Source organism: Vombatus ursinus, unplaced genomic scaffold (assembly GCF_900497805.2).
Source record: "Vombatus ursinus unplaced genomic scaffold, bare-nosed wombat genome assembly UNPS02014882.1, whole genome shotgun sequence".
NCBI lineage: Eukaryota > Metazoa > Chordata > Mammalia > Diprotodontia > Vombatidae > Vombatus > Vombatus ursinus.
The window spans coordinates 517,253-540,905 of record NW_020954660.1 but is presented as its reverse complement, the minus strand read 5'-3'; the positions used below and the strand labels follow the sequence as shown (position 1 = coordinate 540,905).

General features: G+C 38.1%; 1 pseudogene; it reads right to left on the bottom strand.

Annotated features, from left to right (window-relative positions):
- Positions 1–23,653, bottom strand: part of LOC114028445 — a 144,416-nt pseudogene that overhangs the window by 72,250 nt on the left and 48,513 nt on the right.

The window sequence follows — 23,653 nt, the reverse complement described above, 5'->3', positions numbered from 1 at the left end:
GCCTGCTAGGTTTAGCTGGTTATACCTAAGGGAGAACTTAGGGAGGGGTCCCAAGGCAGAAGTCACTAGGGAAATGTCAGTCTTCCAAACTGAGACAGCAGCTGTCACCTCCAAACAACAGGGCATCCTCCCAATCACCCCCTCCACACCCCTTCCCCCAGTTATGAGGCCATAACAGACACCTCCAAATCCATTTCCTTTTTCCTGTATTTTTCCAAGGATAAGGGAGAGGGCACAACCAGGTGTGTCACTAGAGTGCTTCAGGCATAATGGTCATGGCAGAAAGAGAGAGCTCATGGGGATTTTGTGAGCCATAGCTCCTAGGACTTGGTGCATCTTTACTCCAAGTTAGGGGTATGCTAGTAAATGTTAACAACCACCTTGTATATGTGTGTGTGTGTGTGTGTGTGTGTGTGTGTGCAGGACACGCTTAGTTTAATCTGCACCATTAATATTCTCTATATCACAGGGGCGGAGCCAAGATGGCAGAGTAAAAGCAGTGACTTGCTTGAACAAACCCTTGAAATACCTGTAAAAATGGCTCTAAACAAATTCTAGAGCAGCAGAAACCACAAAAAGACAAAATGAAACACATTTCCAGCCCAACACAACCTGCATGGTTGATGGGAAAGGTCTATTGCACTGGGCTGGGAGAGAAACACAGTTCAGCATGGGCATGCAGGCAAAGACCAGGCCTCAGTGAACCTGGAGCAGGCCTCAGGGGACTGAATCACGGGCAGCTGTGGTGATTTCCAGACTTCTCAACCCACAAATGCCAAAGACAACTTAGAAGGTCAGTAGGAAAGGTGTGTCAGACCATGGTGTGAGAGGAGGTCCACCAGCCCCAGTCCTGGCACAGCCCTGGGGTGGTGGCTGCTTCCAGAGCTCTTGGCCCACAGACTGAGCGGGAATCAAGTGGCTGATCAGAGGCGGACTGCAGGGATCTCTCTGCTGGCCCTGAAGCAGGATTCTCTTGCTTTGCCTATGCTTGGATCTGGGTCACAGTTCTAGGTGGCAGTCCTGGGGTGAGGAGGAGTGCTGGCATGGTGGAGCTTGTAGTGGTGGTGGAGAGGGAATCTACTTCCCAGTTCCAAGGTAGAAAAAGTGCTTGTGGTCACTCAGACACCAGTGCACAGGCCAGGAAAGGAGTAAACACCTCGCCCATGATCATACCACCTTGGAAGAACTGAAAACTTACAGGTCCCTAGAAGTATCTCTGAAAACAGCTGCACAAAACCCCTGAAGCTTGGGACAGTACATTCTCTACACTGGAAACAGAACCCTACCTTAACAAAGAGTTTAAAACTCAAGTACTTGGCTGAGAACATGAGTAAACAGCAGAAAAAAAAAAGGCAGACCATAGAATCAGACAAAGAAGACAAAAACATACAACCAGAAGAAGACAACAGAGTCAAAGCTCCTACATCCTAAGCCTCCAAGAAAAATATGAATCAGTCCCAGGCCATGGAAGAGCTCAAAAAGGATTTTGAGAAGCAAGAAGAGAAGTAGAGGAAAAATTGGGAAGAGAAATGAGAGTGATAGAAGAAAATCATGCAAAACAAGTCAACAGCTTGCTAAAGGAGACCCAAAAGAATACTGAAGAAAATAACACCTTAAAAATAGACTAACCCAAATGGCAAAAGAGGTCCAAAAAGCCAATGAGAAGAATGCCTTGGAAAGCAGAATGGGCCAAATGGAAAAGGAAGTCCAAAAGTTCACTGAAAAAAATACTTCCTTAAAAACTAGAATGGAGCAAATGGAAGCTAGTGACTTTATGAGAAATCAAGACATTATAAAACGAAACCGAAAGAATGAAAAAATAGAAGACAGTGTGAATTATCTCATTGGAAAAACAACTGACCTGGAAAATAGATCCAGGAGACACAATTTAAAAATTAATGGACTATCTGAAAGCCATGATCAAAAAAAGAGCCTAGACATCATCTTTCAAGAAAACATCAAGGAAAACTGCCCTGATGTTCTAGAACCAGAGGGTAAAATAGAAATTGAAAGAATCCACTGATCACCTCCTGAAAGAGATCCCCAAAGAAAACTCCTAGGAATATTGTAGCCAAATTCCAGAGTTCCCAGGTCAAGGAGAAAACATTGCAAGCAGCCAGAAAGAAACAATTCAAGTACTGTGGAAACACAATCAGGATAACACAAGATTTAGCAGCTTCTACATTAAGGGACCAGAGGGCTTGGAATATAATATTCTGGAGGTCAAAGGAGATAGGATGACAACCAAGAATCACCTACCCAGCAAAACTGAGTATAATCCTGCAGGGGAAAAAATGATCATTCAGTGAAATAGAGGACTTTCAAGCATTCTTGATGAAAAGACCAGAGCTGAATAGAAAATTTGACTTTCAAATACAAGATTCAAGAGAAGCATGAAGAGATAAACAGGAAAGAGAAATCATAAGGGATGTATTAAGGTTGAACTGTTTACATTACTACATGGAAAGATGATATTTGTAACTAATGAAATCTTTGTCAGTATTAGGGTAGTTGGAGGGAAAAAATTATATATATATATATATATATATATATACACACACACACACATAGAGATGGATAGATAGATAGATAGATAGATAGATAGATAGATAGATAGATAGATAGATAGATAGATAGATAGATGGCACAAAGTGAGTTGAAGATGAAGGGGTGATATCCAGAGAATGAAATTAAGGGGTGAGAGAGGATTATACTGGGAGAAGGAGAAAGGGAGAGGTAGAATGGGGTAAGTTATCTCACATAAAACAGACAAGAAAAGGCTTTTACAGTGGAGGGGAAAGGGGGGAAGGTGAGAGGGAACGAGTGAATCTTATTCTCATAGGATTTGGCTTAAGGAGGGAATGACATACACACTCAATTGGGTATGGAAATCTATCTTACCCTACAGGAAAATAGGGGGAGAAGGGGACAAGAGAGCAGGAGGATGATAGAGGGGAGGGCAGATTGGGGGAGGGGGTAATCAGAAGCAAATACTTCTGAGCAGGGACAGGGTCAGAAGAGAGAATAGAATAAATAGGGGGCAGGATAGGATGAAGGAAAATATAGTTAGTTTTTTCACAACATGACTACTATGGAAGTGTTTTGCATGACTACACATGTATAACCAGTATCGAGCTGCTTGCCTTCTCAATGAGGGTGAATAGGGAGGGAGGAAGGGAGAAAATTTGAAACCCAAAGTTTTAAAAACAAATGCTAAAAATTGTTTTCATGTGCAACTGGGAAATAAGATATATAGGAAATGGGGTATAGAAATCTATCCTACCCTACAGGAAAATAGGGGAAGGGGATAAGAGAAGTGGGGGGGAGATAGAAAGGAGGGCAGATTAGGGGAAGGGGTATTCAGAATGCATGACGTCTTGGGGTGGGGGGAGGGACGAGATGGGGAGGAAATTTGGAACTCAAAATCTTGTGGAAGTGAATGTTGAAAACTAAAAACAAATAAATATGACAAAAAAGAGTGTTTAAAGTCTAGAAAACGATGTAGGTACTTTCTGGATGAACAGTATTAGAGAATTATAAATTTATTATTTGATTATTCTGGGTTGATTTTGCTGCTAGAATTTCAGTATGATTTCATAGCATTTCATCAGTCTTAAGGCTGACATATTTTCAATTTATTATGAACCATTAAAAAATTTAAATAAGAATTTTAAGAATACACACACACACACACACACACACACATATTTCCTACACCACTTTCTTAAGTCTAGACTATCAACCACACAATAAATCAAATCCTAATTGGGGGCCTTTACTAATTTCCAAGGTGGAAGTAATCATACTGAAAACTGAACATTTGGTTTTTTTTTCTTTAAGTCAAGTTGGCAAAGATTTGTTGTTACATTTTTCAATAGGCAAGAATTCTTTTGTTTTGTCCTTCCTTTTCTTTTTTTAAAATTAATTTATTTTGAATTATCAATAATCACTTCCATAAGCTTTTGAGTTTTAAATTTTTCTCCCCCTCCCTCCCCAAGACGGCATACAATCTGATATAGGCTATACATATACATTCCTATTAAACATATTTTCACATTAATCATGTTGTAAGTAAGAATTCGAACCAATAGGAGGAACCACCAGAAAGAGGAAACAAAACACAACAGAAGAAAAAAAAATAGCAAATAGTATGCTTTGATCTGCATTCAAACTCCATAGTTCTTTCTTCTTTGTGGATAGCACTTTCCATCATGAGGCCTTTGGAGATGTCTTAGATCCTTGTATTGCTGAGAAGGGTTAAGTCTATCAATATCAGTCATCGCATAATGTGGCTTTTACTGTGTACAACATTCTCCTGGTTCTGCTCACTTCACTCAGCATTAGACCATACAAGTCTTTCCAGGTTTTTCTGAAGTCAGCTTGTTCATCATTTCTTATAGCACAATAGTACTCCATTACATTCATATACCACAACTTGTTCAGCCATTCCCCAATTGATGGGCATCCTCTCAATTGCCAATTATTTGCCACCACAAAAAGAGCTGCTATAAATATTTTTGTACATGTGGGTCCTTTTCTCATTTGTATAATCTCTCTGGGATATAGCCCTAGCTGTGCTATTGCTGGGTCAAAGGGCATACACATTTTGATAGCCCTTTGGGCATAGTTCCAAATTGCTCTCCAGAATAGTTGGATCATTTCACAACTCTACCAACAATGCATTAGTGTTCCAATTTTCCCACATCTTCTACAACATTTATCATTTTCCTGTTTTATCATGTTGGCCAATCTGATAGGTGTGATGTGGTACCTCAGTGTTGTTTTGATTTGCATTTCTCTAATCAATAGTGATTTAGAGAATTTTTTTCATATGACTATAGATGGCTTTACTTTCTTCTTCTGAGAACTGCCTGTTCATATCCTTTGACCATTTATCAATTGGAGAATGACTTGTATTCTTATAAATTGGACTTAATTCTCTATATATTTTAGAAATGAGGCCCTTATCAGAGAGACTGATTGTAACAATTCTTTCCCAATTTTCTACTTTCCTTCTTATCTTGGTTGCATTGGCTTTGTGCAAAAACTTTTCAATTTAATGTGAGCCAGTCTGAACTAGTTCCAGCACATTCCTACCCCAAGCTCTCACCAATCCAATGGGTTGGACTTCTTGGTCCATCTCTTTGTATCAGGGTAACTCAGGGATCAGGGCAGTTCAGGGAAACTGAAGATGGCCAAGTGTTTTATAGGAAAAGGTAGAGTCCCACTCAAGTGCATCTCATCATTTCACTAACTCAAACGTCAGTGGCATGGAGGTGCCAATGAGTTAGGATGCTGGTTTCTAGTCTGGAAAGCTCTGTGCATGGAAGATTCCAAGTATGAGGTGGGAGATTAAGAATAGAGACAAGGAAGAGGGAAAGTGGTGTCAAGTAGAAGGAAGGGCTATAGCTTTGGCCTTGATGGAACAAGACTCTAAGGGTCCATCTCTAGACTGAAGATTCTATAAACACAGTTGCAGATTTTGTTTCTTGATCCATTCTTTATTTTTCTTTTAATTCAGTGGCATTCCACAGTGATCGAATGACTTGGGCACTGACTTTGAAGAAGACCTGTGTTCAAGTTCTATCTTTCACTTACTACCTGTGCGACCTTAGGCAATTCACTTCACCTCTGGGATCTCAGTTTCCTCAGCTGTAAGATGAGGGGATTGGACTGAATAGCTTCCAAGGTGCTTTTCACCCTACATCTCCGATCTTTTTATTGTTAGAAGTAATCAACTCCATCTGTTTTCTTTCCTTTTTCTTTTCATTGTTCTTCACATTTCCTGACCAGAAGGGTATCTAGCTTAAACTTCTAGTCATATTTTAACTATTCAAAATAGGAAATACAATGTTATATTTTTTTATTTTTAGACAATCACTTCTTATACTTCTCTGAGGATTAACCTTCTTTTATTATATACTGAGGAATCTTCCCTTTGGAAATGCCAGTTCCTTTCTCTTTTTCCCATTCTTTTCATTGTTTTTTTGTTTCTTGTCTTTGTTAAATGCCCTTTTATTAACAAAAATGGATATATTTGAAAATTCTATATCTCTTTGTGTTCATCATAGCCAGGGGTGTGCTAGAGTAAGCTCCAACTGACTCCAGGGCTGATGGTTGTTTTCAGTATGAGCATTTATACCTCAGAGATTGGCAAACTTGAACTACTGTTTTGGTGATTGTCTAAACTTAAGAAAGTGATGGAGAAAATGATAACATTGCAGATTCAACTGAAAAGTATATTCTGCATACATTTTTTCTTCAGAGAGCCAGTTGTTAAATATTTACCAGCACACTCCTGTCACTTATTATGATTAATAACATACTTTTTATCCCAAAATCTAATTTGACTAGCTCTATAACAGAAAAGGTTATAACTTTATTTTTACATTTTTCTCTGTTAAATCTTTGGGAAGCTAGGTGGTGCTGAAGTGGATAGAGCACAGGGCCTGGAGTCAAGAAGACTCATTCATCTTCCTGAGTTCATAACTGGGCTCAGACATTTACTAGCTGTGTGACCTTAGGCAGTTAACTTAATCCTGTTTGTCTCAGTTCCTCATCTGTAAAATGAGTTAGAGAAGGAAATGGTAAACCATTCCACTATCTTTACCAAGAAGACCCTAAATGGGGTCATGGAGAGTCAGACATGACTGAAATGACTCAATAACAACATATTACATCTTAGGTAGAAACAGTAACAGGTTTAACATATATTCTCATTTTGTTAATCACTTGTTATTAAGTCAGTGTAGATTTCTTCCTCCCCTGCTTGTAGGTAACTAATAAATATGGAGGGTTTCCCTACCCCAATAAAATCTCCCTAGTTTTACTTATCTTTTCAGTGAAATCTTCTGTTTTCAAAGACCTATGGTCATGTTTGCAAGGTATGTCACTTTGGGGAGCCAACTCCAGTTTTTGAGACTTGCATTATTAAAAAAGAATGAGAAGAGGGAGTTTTCAACACAGTAAAAGGCATGAAGCTTAAGCCAAGAGCCAACATAATCGACAATGGAGCAACATTTGAAGCATTCCCACAAAGAATAGAAACAAAACAAAGATACCCAATTTCATTGCTTTTATTTGACAAGATTCTAGCATAAGGGATAAGACAAGAAAAAGAGATTAAAGGGCTGACCATGGAAATGGTCCAAATATCATCATTTGCAGATGATATGATAGCATCTCTAGAAAAATCTACTTCAATGCAAAAATTAGTGGAGATAAATGAGGCCATGGGATAGAAAATTAACCCACAAAAATTATTTGCATTCTTATCAGCAATAAAGATCAGGAAGAAATCATAAAAAAAGAAGTCTCATTCACAATAACAACAAAACCCATTACATATCTGGGAACTAGTCTTCACAAAAATACAGGACTTGTATAAAGACAACTATATAATTATAATGGCTGGAATAAAGGAAGAAAAATAATTGAAGAAACATTCATTGTTCCTCTGATGGATTGGATTAATATAATAAAAAATGACAATACCTACTAAATTAGTCTTCACATTTAGTAAACCATCAGTCAAAATACAAAAGTTTCTCTAAAGAACTAGACAAAATCATAAATGAAATTTATATAGAAAAACAGGCAAAAATATCAAAGGATGTGTTGAACAAAACAAAGTTGATCAAAGCCATATGGCACTCTCAGACTTCAAATGTATAGTACAAAGGGATTGTTATGAAAACTGTTGGATACTGGACAAAAATAAAGTGAAATAGATCAATGGCATATAATGGATATACTGGATAACTAATCAGATAAATATAAAAGATTAATGTTTGATAAATTTGTTGTTTCAGTTGCACATGACTCTCCATGATCCCATTTGAGGTTTTCTTGGCAAAAATCCTGGAGTGATTTGCCATTTCTTTCTCAAGCTCATTTTACAGATGAGGAAACTGAGGCAAACAGGGTTAAGTGACTTGCCCAGGATCACACAGCTAGTAAGTGTCTGAGGCTGGATTTAAAGTTAGGCATTCCTGACTTCAGGCCTTGCACTCTACCTACTGTACCACCTAGCTGCTTATTGATGAATTTAGAAAAAAAATTGTGGGCAAGGGACAGGGCCAAGATGGTGGGGTGAAACCAGGAAGTTGCCTGAGCTCTCCCCAGTTTCCTCTGGAAACAACATTAAATCAAGCCTCTACATGGATTCTGGAGGGACAGAGCCCACAAAAAGATGGAGTGAAACAATTTTCCAGCTTAAGATAATTTAGAAGGACTTCAGGAAAAGTCTATATCACTCAGGTAAAAGTAGAGCACAGCGCAGCACAGATGGTGCTCAGGCAAGTCAGCAGGAAGCTCTTAGCCACAGCATAGATCAGGAACTGAGGTCCTGAGCCAGCAGGCCAGCAATGAGGCCTCCAGCCCCAGTGCAAAAGGCAAATTGTGAGTCCCAGAACCCCAGCACAAGAGATGTGACTAGGCTGGGCCATCCACAGCACAGTGGGCATGCCGCAAGCCCCTGAGGCCCAGGTGTGGAAAGCCAGTGACCAGGCCCTTGGCCTCCAGCATACGAAGCTTGGGATGGTGCTCCCTGTGCCCGAGGAACAGAGCTCAACTTTAAAAGTCACTAAATAGGCTGAAAAGAAATGAGTAAGAAGCAGAAAAGAGCCCTAACCATAGAAAGTTACTACGGTGACAGGGAAGATCAAAACACAAACTCAGAAGAGGACAACATCAAAATGCCTACATGTGAAGCCTCAAAGAGGAATATGAATTGGTCTCAAGCCCAAAATGTCCTCTTGGAAGCTTTCAAAAAGGATCTTAAAAATCAAATAGGAGAGGTAGAAGAAAAATTGGGAAAAGAAATGAGAGTTATGCGGGAGAATTATGGAAAAAAAGAGTCAACAGCTGGGAAAATGAAGCATAAAATTGACTGAAGAAAACAACTCCTTAAAAATGGAATTGGCCAAATGGAAAAAGAAATCCACTGAAGAAAACAACTCCTTTAAAAGTAGAATTGGCCAAATGGAAAAGGAGGTACAAAAGCTAACAGAAGAAAATAATTCCTTAAAAATTAGAATGGGGCAAGTGGAAGCTAATGACTCTATGAGACATCAAGAATAAGTCAAACAAAATCAAAAGAATGAAAAAAACACAGAAGAAAATATCAAATACTTCATTGGATAAACAATTGATCTGGAAAATAGATACAGGAGAGATAATTTAAAAATTATTGGACTACCTGAAAGCCATGATCAAAAAAAGAGCCTAGACAGCATCTTTCAAGAAATTCTCAAGGAAAACTGCCCTGAATTCTTAGAACTAGAGGGTAAAATAGTCATTGAAAGAATCCACCAATCACCTCCTGAAAGAGATCCAAAAAATGAAAACCTCCAGGAATATTGTAGCCAAATTCCAGAACTATTGGGTCAAGGAGAAAATACTGAAAACAGCCAGAAAGAAACCATTCAAAAATCAAGGAACCACAGTCAAGATGACACAGGACTTAGTAGCTTCTACATTCAAGGATCAGAGGTCTTGGAACATGATATTCTGGAAGGCAAAGGACCTTGGATTACAACTAAGAATCAACTACCTAGCAAAATTGGGCATAATTTTTCAGGGGAAAAGATGGATATTCAATGAAATAGAGGACTGTCAAACTTTCCTAATGAAAAGACCAGAGCTGAACAGAAAATTTGATCTTCAAATATAAGACTGAAGAGAAGCATAAAAAGGTAAACAGGAAAGAAAAAAAAACCATGTTATTTAATAAGATATAAACTGTTTTCCCTACATGGGAAGATGATACTTATAACTCTTGAGAATTGTATCTCTATTAGGGCAATTAGAAGGAGTATACATAGACAGAGGGTGTGGGTATGAGTTGACTTTGATGTGATGATATTAAAAAAAATTATGGGGTAAGAAAAAGGATTGTACTGAGAGAAGAGGAAAGGGAGAGGAAGAATAGGGAAATTATATCACATGAAGAGGCACTAAAGACCTATTACAGTAAAGGGAAAGAAGAAAGGGGATGAGCATTGTTTGAATCTTACTTTCATCAGATTTGGCTCAAAGAGAGAATAACATACACACTCAGTTGAGTATAGAAATTTATCTTACCCTATAGGAAAGTAGGAAGGAAAAGGGAAAAGAAAAAGAGGGCTGATAGATTGGAGGGCAAATTGAAGGAGGTGGTTGTCAGAAGCAAAACTCTGGTGAGGAGGAACAAGGTGAAAGGAGAAAAAAAGTATGAACAGGGGGAAATGGAGGGGAATACACAGCTAGTAACCATAACTGAATATTAATGCGATGAACTCTCCCATAAAACAGAAGCAGATAGCAGAGTGGATTAAAAAGCAGAATCCTACAATATGTTGTTTACAAGAAACACATTTGAAACAGAGAGATACACACAGAGTAAAGGTAAAAGGCTGGAGCAGTGTATATTATGCTTCAGCTGAAGTTAAAAAAAAGCAGGGAAAGCAATCTTGAGCTCAGACAAAGCAAAAGCAAAAACAGATCCAATTAAAAGGAAACCACATCTTGCTAAAAAGTACCATAGACAATGAAGTAATATCAACATCAAACATATATGCACCAAAGGGTATAGCATTCAAATTCTTAGAGGAGAAGTTAAGTTCTCCTCTAAGTAAGTTACAGGAAGTAAGAGTTACAGGAAGAAATAGATAGCAAAACTATATAGTGGGGGACCTCAACTTCACCCTCTCAGAACTACATAAATCTAACCATAAAATAAAGAAAGAAGTCAAGGAGGTAAATAGAATTTTAGAAAGGTTAGGTATGATAGACCTCTGGAGAAAATTGAATGGGAATAGAAAGGAATATACCTTTTTCTCAATGGTACATGGCACCTACACAAATATTTATCATGTATGAGGGCATTAAAAACCTCACAATTGAATGCAGAAAGGCAGAAATACTAAATGCATCCTTTTCAGATCATAATGCAATAAAATTATGTGTAATAAAGGGCCATGGAAAGATAGGCTAAAAAATAATTGGAAACTAAAGAATCTAATCCTAAAGAATGAGTGGGTCAAACAATAAATCATAGAAACAATCAATAATTTTATCAAAGAGTATGACAATAATGAGACAACATAACACAACTTTTGGGATGCATCCAAAGCAGTTCTTAGAGGAAATTTTATATCTCTAAATGCTTACATGAATAAAATAAAGAAAGAGGAGATCAATGAATTGGGCATGCAACTAAAAAAGCTAGAAAAAGAACAAATTAAAAATCCCCAAATAAATACCAGATTAGAAATTCTGAAAACCAAAAGAGAGAAAAATAAAATTAAAAGTAAGAAAACTATTGAACTAATAAATAAAATTAAGAGCTGGTTTTATGAAAAAAAATCAACAAAATAGATAAAACTTTGGTTAATTTGATTAAAAAAAAGAAAGAAGAAAACCAAATTACCAGTATCAAAAATGAAAAGAGTGAAGTCACCACCAATGAAGAAGAAATTAAAGCAATAATTAGGAGCTATTTTGCCCAAATGTATGCCAATAAATCTGACAATCTAAGTGAAATGGATGGATATTTATAAAAATATAAATTGTCCAGATTAACAGAAGAGGAAATAAAATACTTAACCCCGTTTTAGAAAAAGAAATTGAATAAGTCATAAATAAACTCCTTAAGAAAAAAATCTCCAGGGTTAGATGGATTTACAAGTAAATTCTACCAAACATTTAATGAACAATTAATTCCAATACTACATAAACTATCTGGAAAACTAGGTGAAGGAGTCCTACCAAATTCCTTTCATGACACAAATATGTTGCTGATACCTAAACCAGGAAGAGCCAAAACAGAGAAAGAAAATTATAGATCAATTTCCCTAATGAATATTGATGGGAAAATTTTAAATAAAATATTAGCAAAGAGATTACAGCAATTTATCATGAGGATAATACACTGACTTGGGGGATTTATACCAGGAATGCAGGGCTGGTTCAATATTAGGAAAAATATCAGCATAATTAACTGTATCAGTAACAAAACTAATAGAAATCATATGATTATCTCAATAGATGCAGAAAAAAGATTTTGACAAAATACAACACCCATTCCTATTAAAAACACAAGAGAGCATAGGAATAAATGGAGTTTTCTTAAAATGATAAGCTGTATCTAGCTGAAACCTTCAGCAAGCATCATATGCAATGAGGATGAGCTAGAAACATTTGCAATAAGATCAGGGGTGAAATAAGTATGCCCATTATCACTACTATTATTTAATATTGCACTAGAAATGTTAACTTTAGTAATAAGAGAAGAAAAAGAAATTGAAGGAATTAGAATAGGCAATGAGGAAACAAAGCTATCATTCTTTGCAAATGATATGATGATATACTTAGAGAATCCTAGAGAATCAAGTAAAAAACTACTTGAAACAATTAACAACTATAGCAAAGTTGCAGTACATAAAATAAACCCACATAAATCAGCAGCATTTCTATATATTATCAACAAAGCCCAGCAGCAAGAGATAGAAAAGAAATTCCATTTAAAATAACTGTAGACAATATAAAATATTTGGGAGCTTACCTGCCAAGGCAAACTCAGTAACTATATGAACACAATTACAAAACACTTTTCACACAAATAAAGTCCGATCTAAATAATTTGAAAAATAGCAGTTGCTTATGGGTAGGCCAAGCTAATATGATAAAAATGACAATTCTAGCTAAATTAACTTACTTGTTCAGTTCCATACCAATAAAACTACCAAAAATATTTTGCAGAGCTAGAAAAAATAACAAAATTCATCTGGAAGAACAAAAGGTCAAGAATATCAAAGGAATTAATGATAAAATGCAAAGAAAGGTGGTCTAGCAGTAACAGGTCTAAAACTGTATTATAAAGTGGCAATCATCAAAACTATTTGGTACTGGCTAAGAAATAGAGTGGCGGATCAGTGGAATAGGTTAGGTACATAAGACACAGTGGTCAATGACTAGAGTAATCTACTGTTTGATAAACCCAAAGACTCAAGCTTCTGGGATAAGAACTCACTATTTGACAAAAACTGCTGGGAAAATTAGAAAATAGTATGGCAGAAACTAGGCATAGACCAACATCTCATACTCTATACCAAGATAAGGTTGAAATGGGTACACAATTTAGACATAAGGGATAATACCATAAGCAACTTAGGAGAGCAAGGAATAGTTTACCTGTCAGATCTATGGAGAAGTGAAGAATTTTTGACCAAACAAGTGATAGAGAACATTATGAAATGCAAAATGGATCATTTTTATTACATTAAATTAAAAAAGTTTTGCACAAACAAAACCAATGCAACCAAGATTAGAAGGGAAACAGAAAGCTGGGAAATAATTTTTATAGCCAGTGTTTCTGATAAAAGCTTCACTTCTAAAATATATAGAGAACTGAGTCAAATTTATAAAAATAGAAGTCATTCCCAGTTGATAAATGGTCAAAGGATATGATCAGTTTTCAGATGAAGAAATTAAAGCTAGGGGCCGCTAGGTGGTGCAGTGGATAGAGCACTGGCCCTGAAGTCAGGAGGACCTGAGTTAAAATCCAACCTCAGACCAAACATTTGACACTAGCTGTGTGACCCTGGGCAAGTCACTTAACCCCAACTGCCTTAAAAAAAAAAAAAAGAAATTAAAGCTACCTATAATCATATAAAAAATGCTCTAAATCCTTATTGATTAAAGGAGTGGTCCAACCATTCTGGAGAGCAATTTGGAACTATGCCCAAAGGGCATAAAACTGTGCATAACCTTTGATCCAGCAATACCACTGCTAAGTCTGCATCCCAAAGAGATCACAAAAAAGGGAAAAGGACCCACGTGTACAAAAATACGTATAGCAGCTCTTTTTGTGGTGGCTAAGAATTGGAAATTGAGGGGATGGCCATCAGTTGGGGAATGGCTGAACAAGTTGTGGTATATGAATGTAATGGAATACTATTATGCTATAAGAAATGATGAGCAGGCAGATTTCAGAAAAACCTGGAAAGACTTACATGAACTGACACGGAATGAAGTGAGCAGAACCAGAAGAACATTGTAAACAACAACACCGACGTTGTGTGATGACTAATATTGATAGACTTAGCTTTTCTGAGCAATGCAATGATCCAAGACAATTCCAAAAGACTCGTGATAGAAAATGCTAACTTCATCCAAAGAGAGCACTATGGAGTCTGAATGCGGATCAAAGCATACTATTTTCACTTTTTTTTGCTTTTTCTTTCTTGTAGTTTTTCCCTTTTGTTCTGATTCTTCTTTCACAACATGACTAATGTAGAAATATGTTTAACATGATCGTAAATTTATAACCTATATCAGATTGCTTGCTGTCTTGGGGAGGGAAGGAGAAAAATTTGGAACTCAAAGTTTTACAAAAATGAGTGTTGAAAATTATCTTTATATGTAATTGGAAAAAATAAAATACTAATACTATTTTTAAAAGAAAAGAAAAATGTTGGTAAATTCATTATTAAACAACTGTACTTAGAAAAAATTGGGTAGCAACTTGGCAGGAAATGAATTTAAGACCCATATCTTATACCATATACCTCAGTGACTTTCAGCTGGATACTAGACTTAAACACTTTTTAAAAACTATTAAAAAGAAAATGGAACAATGTACTTTTCAGACAGGAAAATCTTAATTTAGTCTTAATTCATTTAGTCTTAATTCATTACCCTCAAAAGAATCCCCACTGCAACATACCCCAAAAGCCTCCAATATGAGGAAACTCATTGGATCCCAAGGCAGCTAATAATTAGATAACTCTTATTATTAGGATGGGGGCACCTAGGTGGTACCTGCAGTGGATAGAACACCAGGCCTGGAGTCAAGAATACCTAACTTCAAATCCAGCCTTAGAAACTTACTAGCTGTGTAATCCTGGGCAAGTTACTTAACCCTGTTTGCCTCAGTTTCCTCATCTGTAAAATGAACTAGAGAAGGAAATGGCAAACCACTCCAGGATCTCTTCCAAGAAAACCCCACATGGCATCACAAAGTGTTGAACATGAATGAAACAACTAAACAACAAAAAATTATTTGGATCACAGATTCATATTATTGGAGATTTAGGAGGGACCTAAGCAGCTAGCTAGCCAACCCATACATGAAAGGAATTCCCAGCATAACCTACCCAACAGGTGGTTGTTCAGCTGTCTGAAGACCTCCAAAGAGAGAGAAGTCACCATCTCTCTGGGAAGTCCATTGTACTTTTGGATAGCATTGTTAGGAAGCTTTTCCTAATATTGAGCCTCAGTTTAGTTTTGCCCTCTTGGGTCAAGTGGAATAAGCCTAACCCTGCCTTCCACAAAACCGTCCTCCAAATGTGTCCTTCATGAATCTTCTTTTTCTCCAGGTTAAATATGTCTAGTTCTTTCAACCCATAACTTGAAGTTTTTCCTGCTTCTCCCCTCTCAGGCCAAGTGTCCTTTCTTCACATGACACTTATCATCTCCATCTTTTCTTCAGACTAAACATCCCCAGTTCTTTCAGCTAGTTCTCATGTGGCCTGAATTTGAGGTCCTTCATCAGAGTCCCTCATCTGGATATCTGCCAGCTTATAAATGACTTCACTAAAATATGGAGTACAGAACGTAACATAACATCACAGATGTGGTCTGACCAGGGCAGAGGACAGAGGGACTCTCACCTACTAATTCCTGGAAGCTCAGCCCCTCCTAATGCTGTCCCAGAACTCATTAGCTTTTGAAACTGTTGACTTAATTGAATTTATAAGGCACTAAAACCCTCAGATCTTTTTCCAACAAATGACTATCTCACTATCTTTATCCCATGTTGTATTTGTGAGGTTTATTTTCAGAATGCAAGTGTGAACTTTACATTTATCTTATTAAATTTCTTCCTATCATATTCAGCCCCATAGCTCTAGCTTGTCAAGATCTTTTTGTACTGAAATTCTATCATCTAGTATGTTTGCTCTCCCTCCCAGGTTTATGTCTTCTGTAAATATACTTAGCATACCATCTATGTGCTTTTATTCAAGTCATTTATAATAATGTTATATACAGGACAGCATCAAGGAGAGATCCCTGTGGCACTCCACTGGGGATTTATGCTGGCTTCTATCAGGTCTCTTCACACTGGGCCTGGAGTCAGAAAGACCTAAGTTCATATCCGGCCTCAGACACCACTAGCTGTGTGACTTTGGACAAGTCACTTAACCTCTGTATGCCTCAGTTTCCCCAACTGTAAAATTACAATAACAAAAGTACCTACCTCCCAGGGTTGTTGTGAGGATCAAATGAGATAATATTTGTAAACCACTTAGCACAGTGCCTGATACATAGCAGGTACTTAATAAATGTTTGTTCTAAAGTGTGAGCCTACCACATCCTTGGTGAGACAGAAAACACTGATCCTGCCCAACAAAATAATAGAAAGGTGTAAAACTGGGGTAAGGAGAAAGATGTGGTGGCATAGTTAGCACTAGCTGCAGTGGAAGAGGCTTAGAGCCTTAGCCTTGATCAGGCCTCTCGTAGCGGAGTTTCTACAGGGTAGTAGCCCAGCTGTGCCCTAACATACACCAACAGAATAACTTTAAAAGCCTGAATACCATGCTGTGGGAAATAATACAAGAAAACTTCCCAGAAGTTTCGAAATCACCTAAACAAATGGAATAGAATGTTCTCAAAGCAAAGGCGCTTGAGCTGCAAACCAAAACAACATGTCCTGTGAGCTGAGCGTAATCGTCAATAAAAAAGATAGGCCTTCAATAAGAGAGAAGTATTTGAGGTATTCCTCCGAAAACAGAGGAGAGCAGATTATTGGACTTGCAATACTCTAAGCAAGAGCAAGAAAAGAAAGGCACATAAGTATAATCACGAAAAAAACAGTGAAATAACATTTTCTCCTGTTTGTAGCCTATTGCTAAAAAATAGAATGAAAGAAAGAAAGAAAGAAAAAGGAATGAAGGAAGGAAGGAGGAAGGAAGGAAGGAGAGAGAGAGATTGGACTGAGGAGCAAAAGAAAGAAGAAATAGGCAACATCAAAGGACATAAAGACTGAATATTTCAAGGGACAAGAATTGGAAACAAAGTGGACGCCATGATTGTTGTTTAGTCATTTCAGACTCTTCATGACCCCATTTGAGGTTTTTGTGGCAGAGATACTGGAGTGGTTTGCCATTTCCTTCTCCAGTGGACCCATTTTGTTAAGCAATCAGAGTTAAGTGACTTGCACAGGGTGACACAGCTAGGAAGTGTCTGAGGTTAAATTTGAACTCAGGTCTTCCTGACTCCAGGCCCAGATCCACTGAGCCACCAGCTGCCTCTTGTTATTCAGCCCACTGATTGGGGAATGACTAAACAAATTGTGGGTACATGGTTATCAAGGCTAAATGAGTTTATGGAGGTCATCCCAGGTAGGTTGTGTTCTGAGTTCCCCTGGAAATTTACATGGACTCCAAGAACAAAATGACTCACTGCTTGGGCCTTTGGGAGCAATGTGGCAAAAATATCCCAACTTCCTGGCTTCTCTTGCCATGTGACCCAGGACTTTGGGGAAATTTAGAATGATGTGATAAACAGCAAAAAGAGGACAGGGGACTGTATCTGATAAAAGAAGAGACTTCCAGCTGGTTGCCCCCATTGGTTATAGCTTTCCAGGTGAGAAGATTTGATTTCAGTGAGAGGTGAAGGATGAGCCTTCTTTACCTTGATAGGTGGGGGCTTCCCATGTAGAGCGTGTACTCAACTAGCTGGGCTTATTGTGGGATTTCTGGCTGCCTTTTGTCTCTCTTGTATGTTCCCCTCCTTTTGCATTGAGTTTGTGAGCATTAAAAGGTCCTGAAAGGCTAGCAGGCTGTGGTGAGAAGCAGCAGGTTTACCCAGGGCAATTGTACTTGTGGCAGCAGCCACAACAGCAGGAGTAATGGGCTGGTGCCAAGAGTAGAGTCAGTATCAGAGATAGAGGGGCCACTGGAAAGATGATCATGCTTGGCACTTAACCAGATTGTGCTCAGGGGAGGGGATATGAAAAATGGCTAATTGACAACATGGCCCAAACTATTCATGTCCCAGCAAGGTTTGGATAATTAGCTCCCAACTGAGTATACTAGTAATAAGTTATTGTATTCTGTTCTAATCATTCTGTGATACACGTATTTCTTTTATGTTTATCATTCCCTTTTCTAAATGCGAATAAAGCTATTCACATAGCTTTACTTTTATACAAGTGCCCCTTTTTTACACACACACCCCAAATCGCTTTTTGGGGGAAACTCTAAGACTAGAGCCAGTGGTAACTTCTCTAATTAGCAACTTTACTCAGGAAGCTGAGGTGGGGGTAATGAGCCAATGAATGTGAGAATTGGGGAACCTATTTCCCCTCCTGAGAAAGTTGGGCTTACACCAGAGTTAAATCCTGGGCAAACCACTAAAGCAGATTTTTAAAAAATAGAGATAGTGTAGGTGGCCATCTTTTATGGCCTCAACAGAGTGGTACATTGTTAGCCACTGTGCTACATGTAGGGACCTAGTCTGGGACTGTTGGCTGGGGGTGGGGTGGGAGGGGCCTTCACATTTACTGATGGGAGATGGTCTCCATCCTGGACACTTGATATTGGATCTATTTTTTTCAGGGATCCACTAGGAGAAAATCAGAAAGCTTTTTTTTTTCTATTTTGCATCAGATTCTAATTGAACAATGGGCTTTTTCCAGTGTTTTCTTTCAAAATCAAATTGGTTTCTGTGAGATAGCTTTAGGCTTTTATTTTATTTTCCTGTTATACTTATTTACTTTGTATTAGGCCCATCATGTAACTACATTTGTTGTTAATTTTGCTTAGTTTTCTTTTCTTTTTTTTTGGCTAGGCAATTGGGGTTAAGTGACTTGCCCCACGTCACACAGCTAGTAAGTGTGAAGTGTCTGAGGCTGGATTTGAACTCAGGTCCTCCTGACTCCAGGGTCGGTGTTCTATCCATTGCGCCTCATAGCTGCCCCATAATATTGCTTAGTTTTCTGTCAGTTATGTGCACCTAATTTAGCTGCTTTATTTTGTTATTTAGGAGAGCTACTAATGTTATTGTTTTAAGTTGGTTGTTTTGTTTTTATTGATATGCATGTAGTGATGAGCTATGTGTATGTATTATATCCTGCATATAATTTAGAGCTCTGGTCACTGAACTGGCCTGCCAAGTGATGCTTTATGTTGTGCTGTGTCTAGTGTATGTATTATCAATGTTTATTTGCTGAGCATGGCAACCTAGTACCTACTCTGGGATCATTCCCTCACTGGGCACTCACACTCACCTTTTGTAGTCCCCATAGGGTACAGCTACTACTTTTATCCTCAGAGTTCCAAGAGTAACCCTGAGTAGCTGGGGTTCTAGTACTGTCAGTCATGAACACCCAGCAGTATGTTCTCTATTAACAGCTAGGTAGTAGATACCAATTAGCTTTTAGAAAAGGGATTGGCTGAGAAGTTATTGCAAGAATAATTGGTGTAAGATATTCTCCTCCAAACAGTAGGTATACTCTCCTCTTGCCCTGGGAAAAATGAGCTCAGACTTCAAGTATAATGTCAGTGAGTCACACATGTAAAGAACACTGTGGCAAAAATGTCCCAACTCCTGGTCCTAGAGGTCCTTTTCTCCCTTCATAGAGTCCTCATTAAGTATTCTTTTGTGTACCACTATTTGTGTAGCCCAGATGGATCCTGAGAATCACTATCTCTGTTGAGTCCACAGCTAGCAGTTCTCTTTGCCATGAGTGGTGTCACTCCCTGAAGCTTTTGTTGTTCTCAGGTAACTCTTCCCAAATCCATCTGTAGGTACTTTCATTGTCATCAGCCATTACTGCTCTGGTGGCCACTGGGCTCTGCCATTGAATCCAGTCACCCAAGGGACCTCTAAAGGAACTTTGGATCTCTGAGACACAAGGTTGCTGCCTGGACACATCCACCTTGTAGTATTCATTCACCTAATTTCAGGAAAGAATAAGCACAAAGAGACAGAGGTGGCCATGTGCTCACCATTGCCATTGGCCAAGGAGGGATATACACTAAGCAGCTACCCTTCTCCTCACCTGGCTCTCAGGTCAGTTCAAAGCAGTCTAGCTTCCTTGAAGCCACAAAGAAAAGAGAATGAGAGATGGACAGATGGCACCTTTTGTATTCACCCAATTCCAGTTCAGCAATTCCTGAGTTATCATTTCTGACTCCATAATGAATTAGAAGATTTTTTTTGTCATCACATAGTAATGACACCTAAGAATCTCATCACCAGAAATTGGGTTCCCGGAGTTTCCATGTGGTTGGATTAGAAGCAGGCAGATAATATCTGTACATGCTGGAAAGACTGCCCTCCACCTCCCAAATGATGAGTCCACTCTATTACATATGAACATGAGGGAATGTTATTGTGCTATGAGAAGTGATGAATATAGCAAAGCATGGGAAGACACATAAACTGATGCAGAGCAAAGTAAACAGAAACAACAAAAAATAATATATACAATCACTACAAAAATGTAAGGGGAAGCTAGATGGCACTGCAGTAGATAGAGCTCCAGACATGAAGTCAAGAAGACATCTTTCTGAGTTCAAATCTGGCCTTGCACACTTCCTAGCTGTGTGACCCTGGGCAAGTCACTTAACCCTGTCTGTCTCAGTTGCTTCATATATAAAATGAGTTGGAGAAGGAAATGGCCAACTACTCCAGTATCTCTGCCAAGAAAATCCCAAATGGAGTCATGAAGGGTCAGACAGGACTAAAATGACTGAACAACAAAAACAATAATGTAAATGGAAAGAACAACAGAATAATTGAAACTGAATGCTGAAATTATAATACCCAGGCTTGGCTCCAAAGATGAGACATGAAAGGCAGGGGAGGGGTGGGGCAGAACTATGGGGACAGAACACCATATATACTGCCAGAATTTTTCAATATGTTGGTTGGTTTGCTGAACTTTTTTTTCTTCTTTTTTATGCTTTGTCATAAGGGGAGACTCTCTGAGGGTAGGAGGGAGGGATGCATTGGGAAATGTAAGTGATGTAAAAGCAAAAGATAACAATAATTTAAAAAAAAGGTAAGGATACTTTTAAAGAGAAGTTAAAAGAGTAGAAAGAGCTGAATTAATCCTGTAAATTAAATCCCCAGCAGTCCTATAATGAATCAATATCTTCTGCGGGAAGGAGAATGCAGTGGTAAATTGGATGAACAGAGAAGAGATAAGAGATAGAGGGGAGCAGGAGGTGTATACCCTCCTAAACCAGATGTGAACAAAGAAGGGATAGTAATTTGATTGATTGATTATTGTTGTTCATCCTTCATTTTGGAAAATGACAAATGATATCACAGGGTGATGTCTTGACTTGTGTGTGAATTAGATTTAAGTGAGGCAGAGTTGCACAAAATCATCAGCCTCACCCTCTCTTCCTGAGTCATTGGACTCCAGTGGCAAGACAAAAGTCCAGATGACCAGTGATGACCTGGGATACAGTAGATGACCTTGGCATCTTTGATGTCTAACTAGGCTCTAAGTCTTCCACAGAGTTTTTGAAGAGTACTAATGACATTACAGGGTAATATCTTGATTTGTGCATGAATTGGATTTAAGAAAGACAGAGTTGTGAAAAGTTGTCAGCCTCACTCTCTTCCAGAGTCATCTAAGTCCAGTGGCAAGACAAAAATCAAGACAAATGGTGATGGCCTGGGATGTAATGATAATAATAGGATCAGTAATTTGATTATTCTCTTAATAGAAGTATGTATGGGGAAGAAGGACTGAGGCAAAATAGGATAAAAAAAAAACCAGTGGAGAGACCAAGATGGGGGATTTAGAAGGTAAGTCTCACCCCTGAAGGGAAAATGAAATGGTGTCACTAAAGAATATCTCTATGGCAGGGAGTTTTTGTCTGGGGGGAATCTGCACATCAAGAGACCACCTTCTCTGAGAAAGGCTTATACATACCAGGACTACAATCAATCCCAGGAGAGGGGACCTCTGAGCCCCCAAGGGCAGGTAGTACCCAGAGTAGTGGACTGTGGGCAGAGTTACTAAGGTGTGGGAGAAGTAGTTCTCTGATTATCTGGTGCATGCATTCAATGCTACAGGAATGATGCCACAGGTTTTTCACCATAGCTGGCCAGGTAGCCAGGTCTACCTATTGCTTTGTACTCTGGCATTTCAAAAGATGAAAAATATGTAGAGGCACACAACCTCAAGCCACAAGAACATCTCCAGCATAGTCCACTGGGGGCAGGGAGTAGAGCTGTGGCTTGGAGGGGGATGGAGTACAGAGGCTGGGCTCAGGACAAATATAAAAAAAAATTTTTAGCAGCTTATTATTATAATCACCACTAATCCTTAGGTGTGGGGGATGGTGCCTCTGGCCTCAGGTCCTTCTTACTGTTTTAAATGAGTAGGCAAAGGAGAAAGAATCCAACCATAGACAGTTACTATGGGAATAGAGAAGACCAGGGTTCATCTTCAGAGGAGGATACTGAAGCAAAAAAAAGCCTCTCCTACTCCAAAGAGTAATGTCAAATAGTTACCTGCCCAAAAAGAATTCATAGAAGAACTCACAAAAGACTTCAAAAATCAAATAAGAGAGATTGAGGGGAAAAAATTTTAAAGTAAGAACAATCCAAGAAAAATAAGAAGATTATAAAAAGAAAGCCAACCAACTGGAAAAGGAAATCTAGAATCTTAAGGAAGAAAGTGACTCCTTTAAAATTAGAATTGGGCAAGGGGTGCCAGAGAAGTTATAAGAGACCAAGAAATAATAAAACAACATATAAAGAATGAAAAAATAGAAGAGAATGTGAAACATCTTATAAGAAAAACAACTGATCTGGAGAACAAATCAAGAAGAGAAAACATAAGAATAATTGGACTACCTGAAAGCTATGATCAAAAAAAGAATCTTGATACAATAATGCAAAAAATAATTAAAGAAAATTGTCCTGAAGTGTTAGAACAAGAGGGGAAAGTAGAGATAGAAAAAAATCTACTGATTACCACCTAAAAGAGATCCTTAGAGGAAAAGCTACAGGAGTATCATAGTCAAATTCTGAAACCCCCAGGTTAAGGAGAAAATATCATGAGCAACAAAAAAAGAACAACTCAAATATGGTGAAACCACAATTAGAATCACACACAGCTACACTAAAAGATCACGGGTCTTAGAAAACCATATATCGAATTGCAAAAGAACTAGGTTACAGCCAAAAATATCATACCCAGCAAAGTTAAGTATAATCCTAAATGAAAAAAAAAATAGACATTCAATGAATTGACAGACTTTCAAGATTTTATTGCAAAAAGACCAGAACTTACAGAAAATTTGACGTACAAGATCCAAGAGAAATATAAGGTAAACATCAAAGACTAATTACAAGGGACTCAATAAGAATAAATTATTTACTTTTTATCCATGGACATGTAAACTGTCTATGATTGTCGTTAGTAATTGGGTAGTTTGAAAGATAGAATAGGGTGGAGCTGAGTATGATGCAATTCTAAAAAGCAAAATGATGTAGGAAAAGGCAAAAAGAGTAATTATCTCATACAAATGAGGTGGGAGAGGAAGAACTGATACAGAGGGATTAAATGGGGGAGGAGGGTGGGTAGTTCTAGAACCCTACTCTCATCGGGAATAGGTTAAAGAAGGAACAATATATGTAT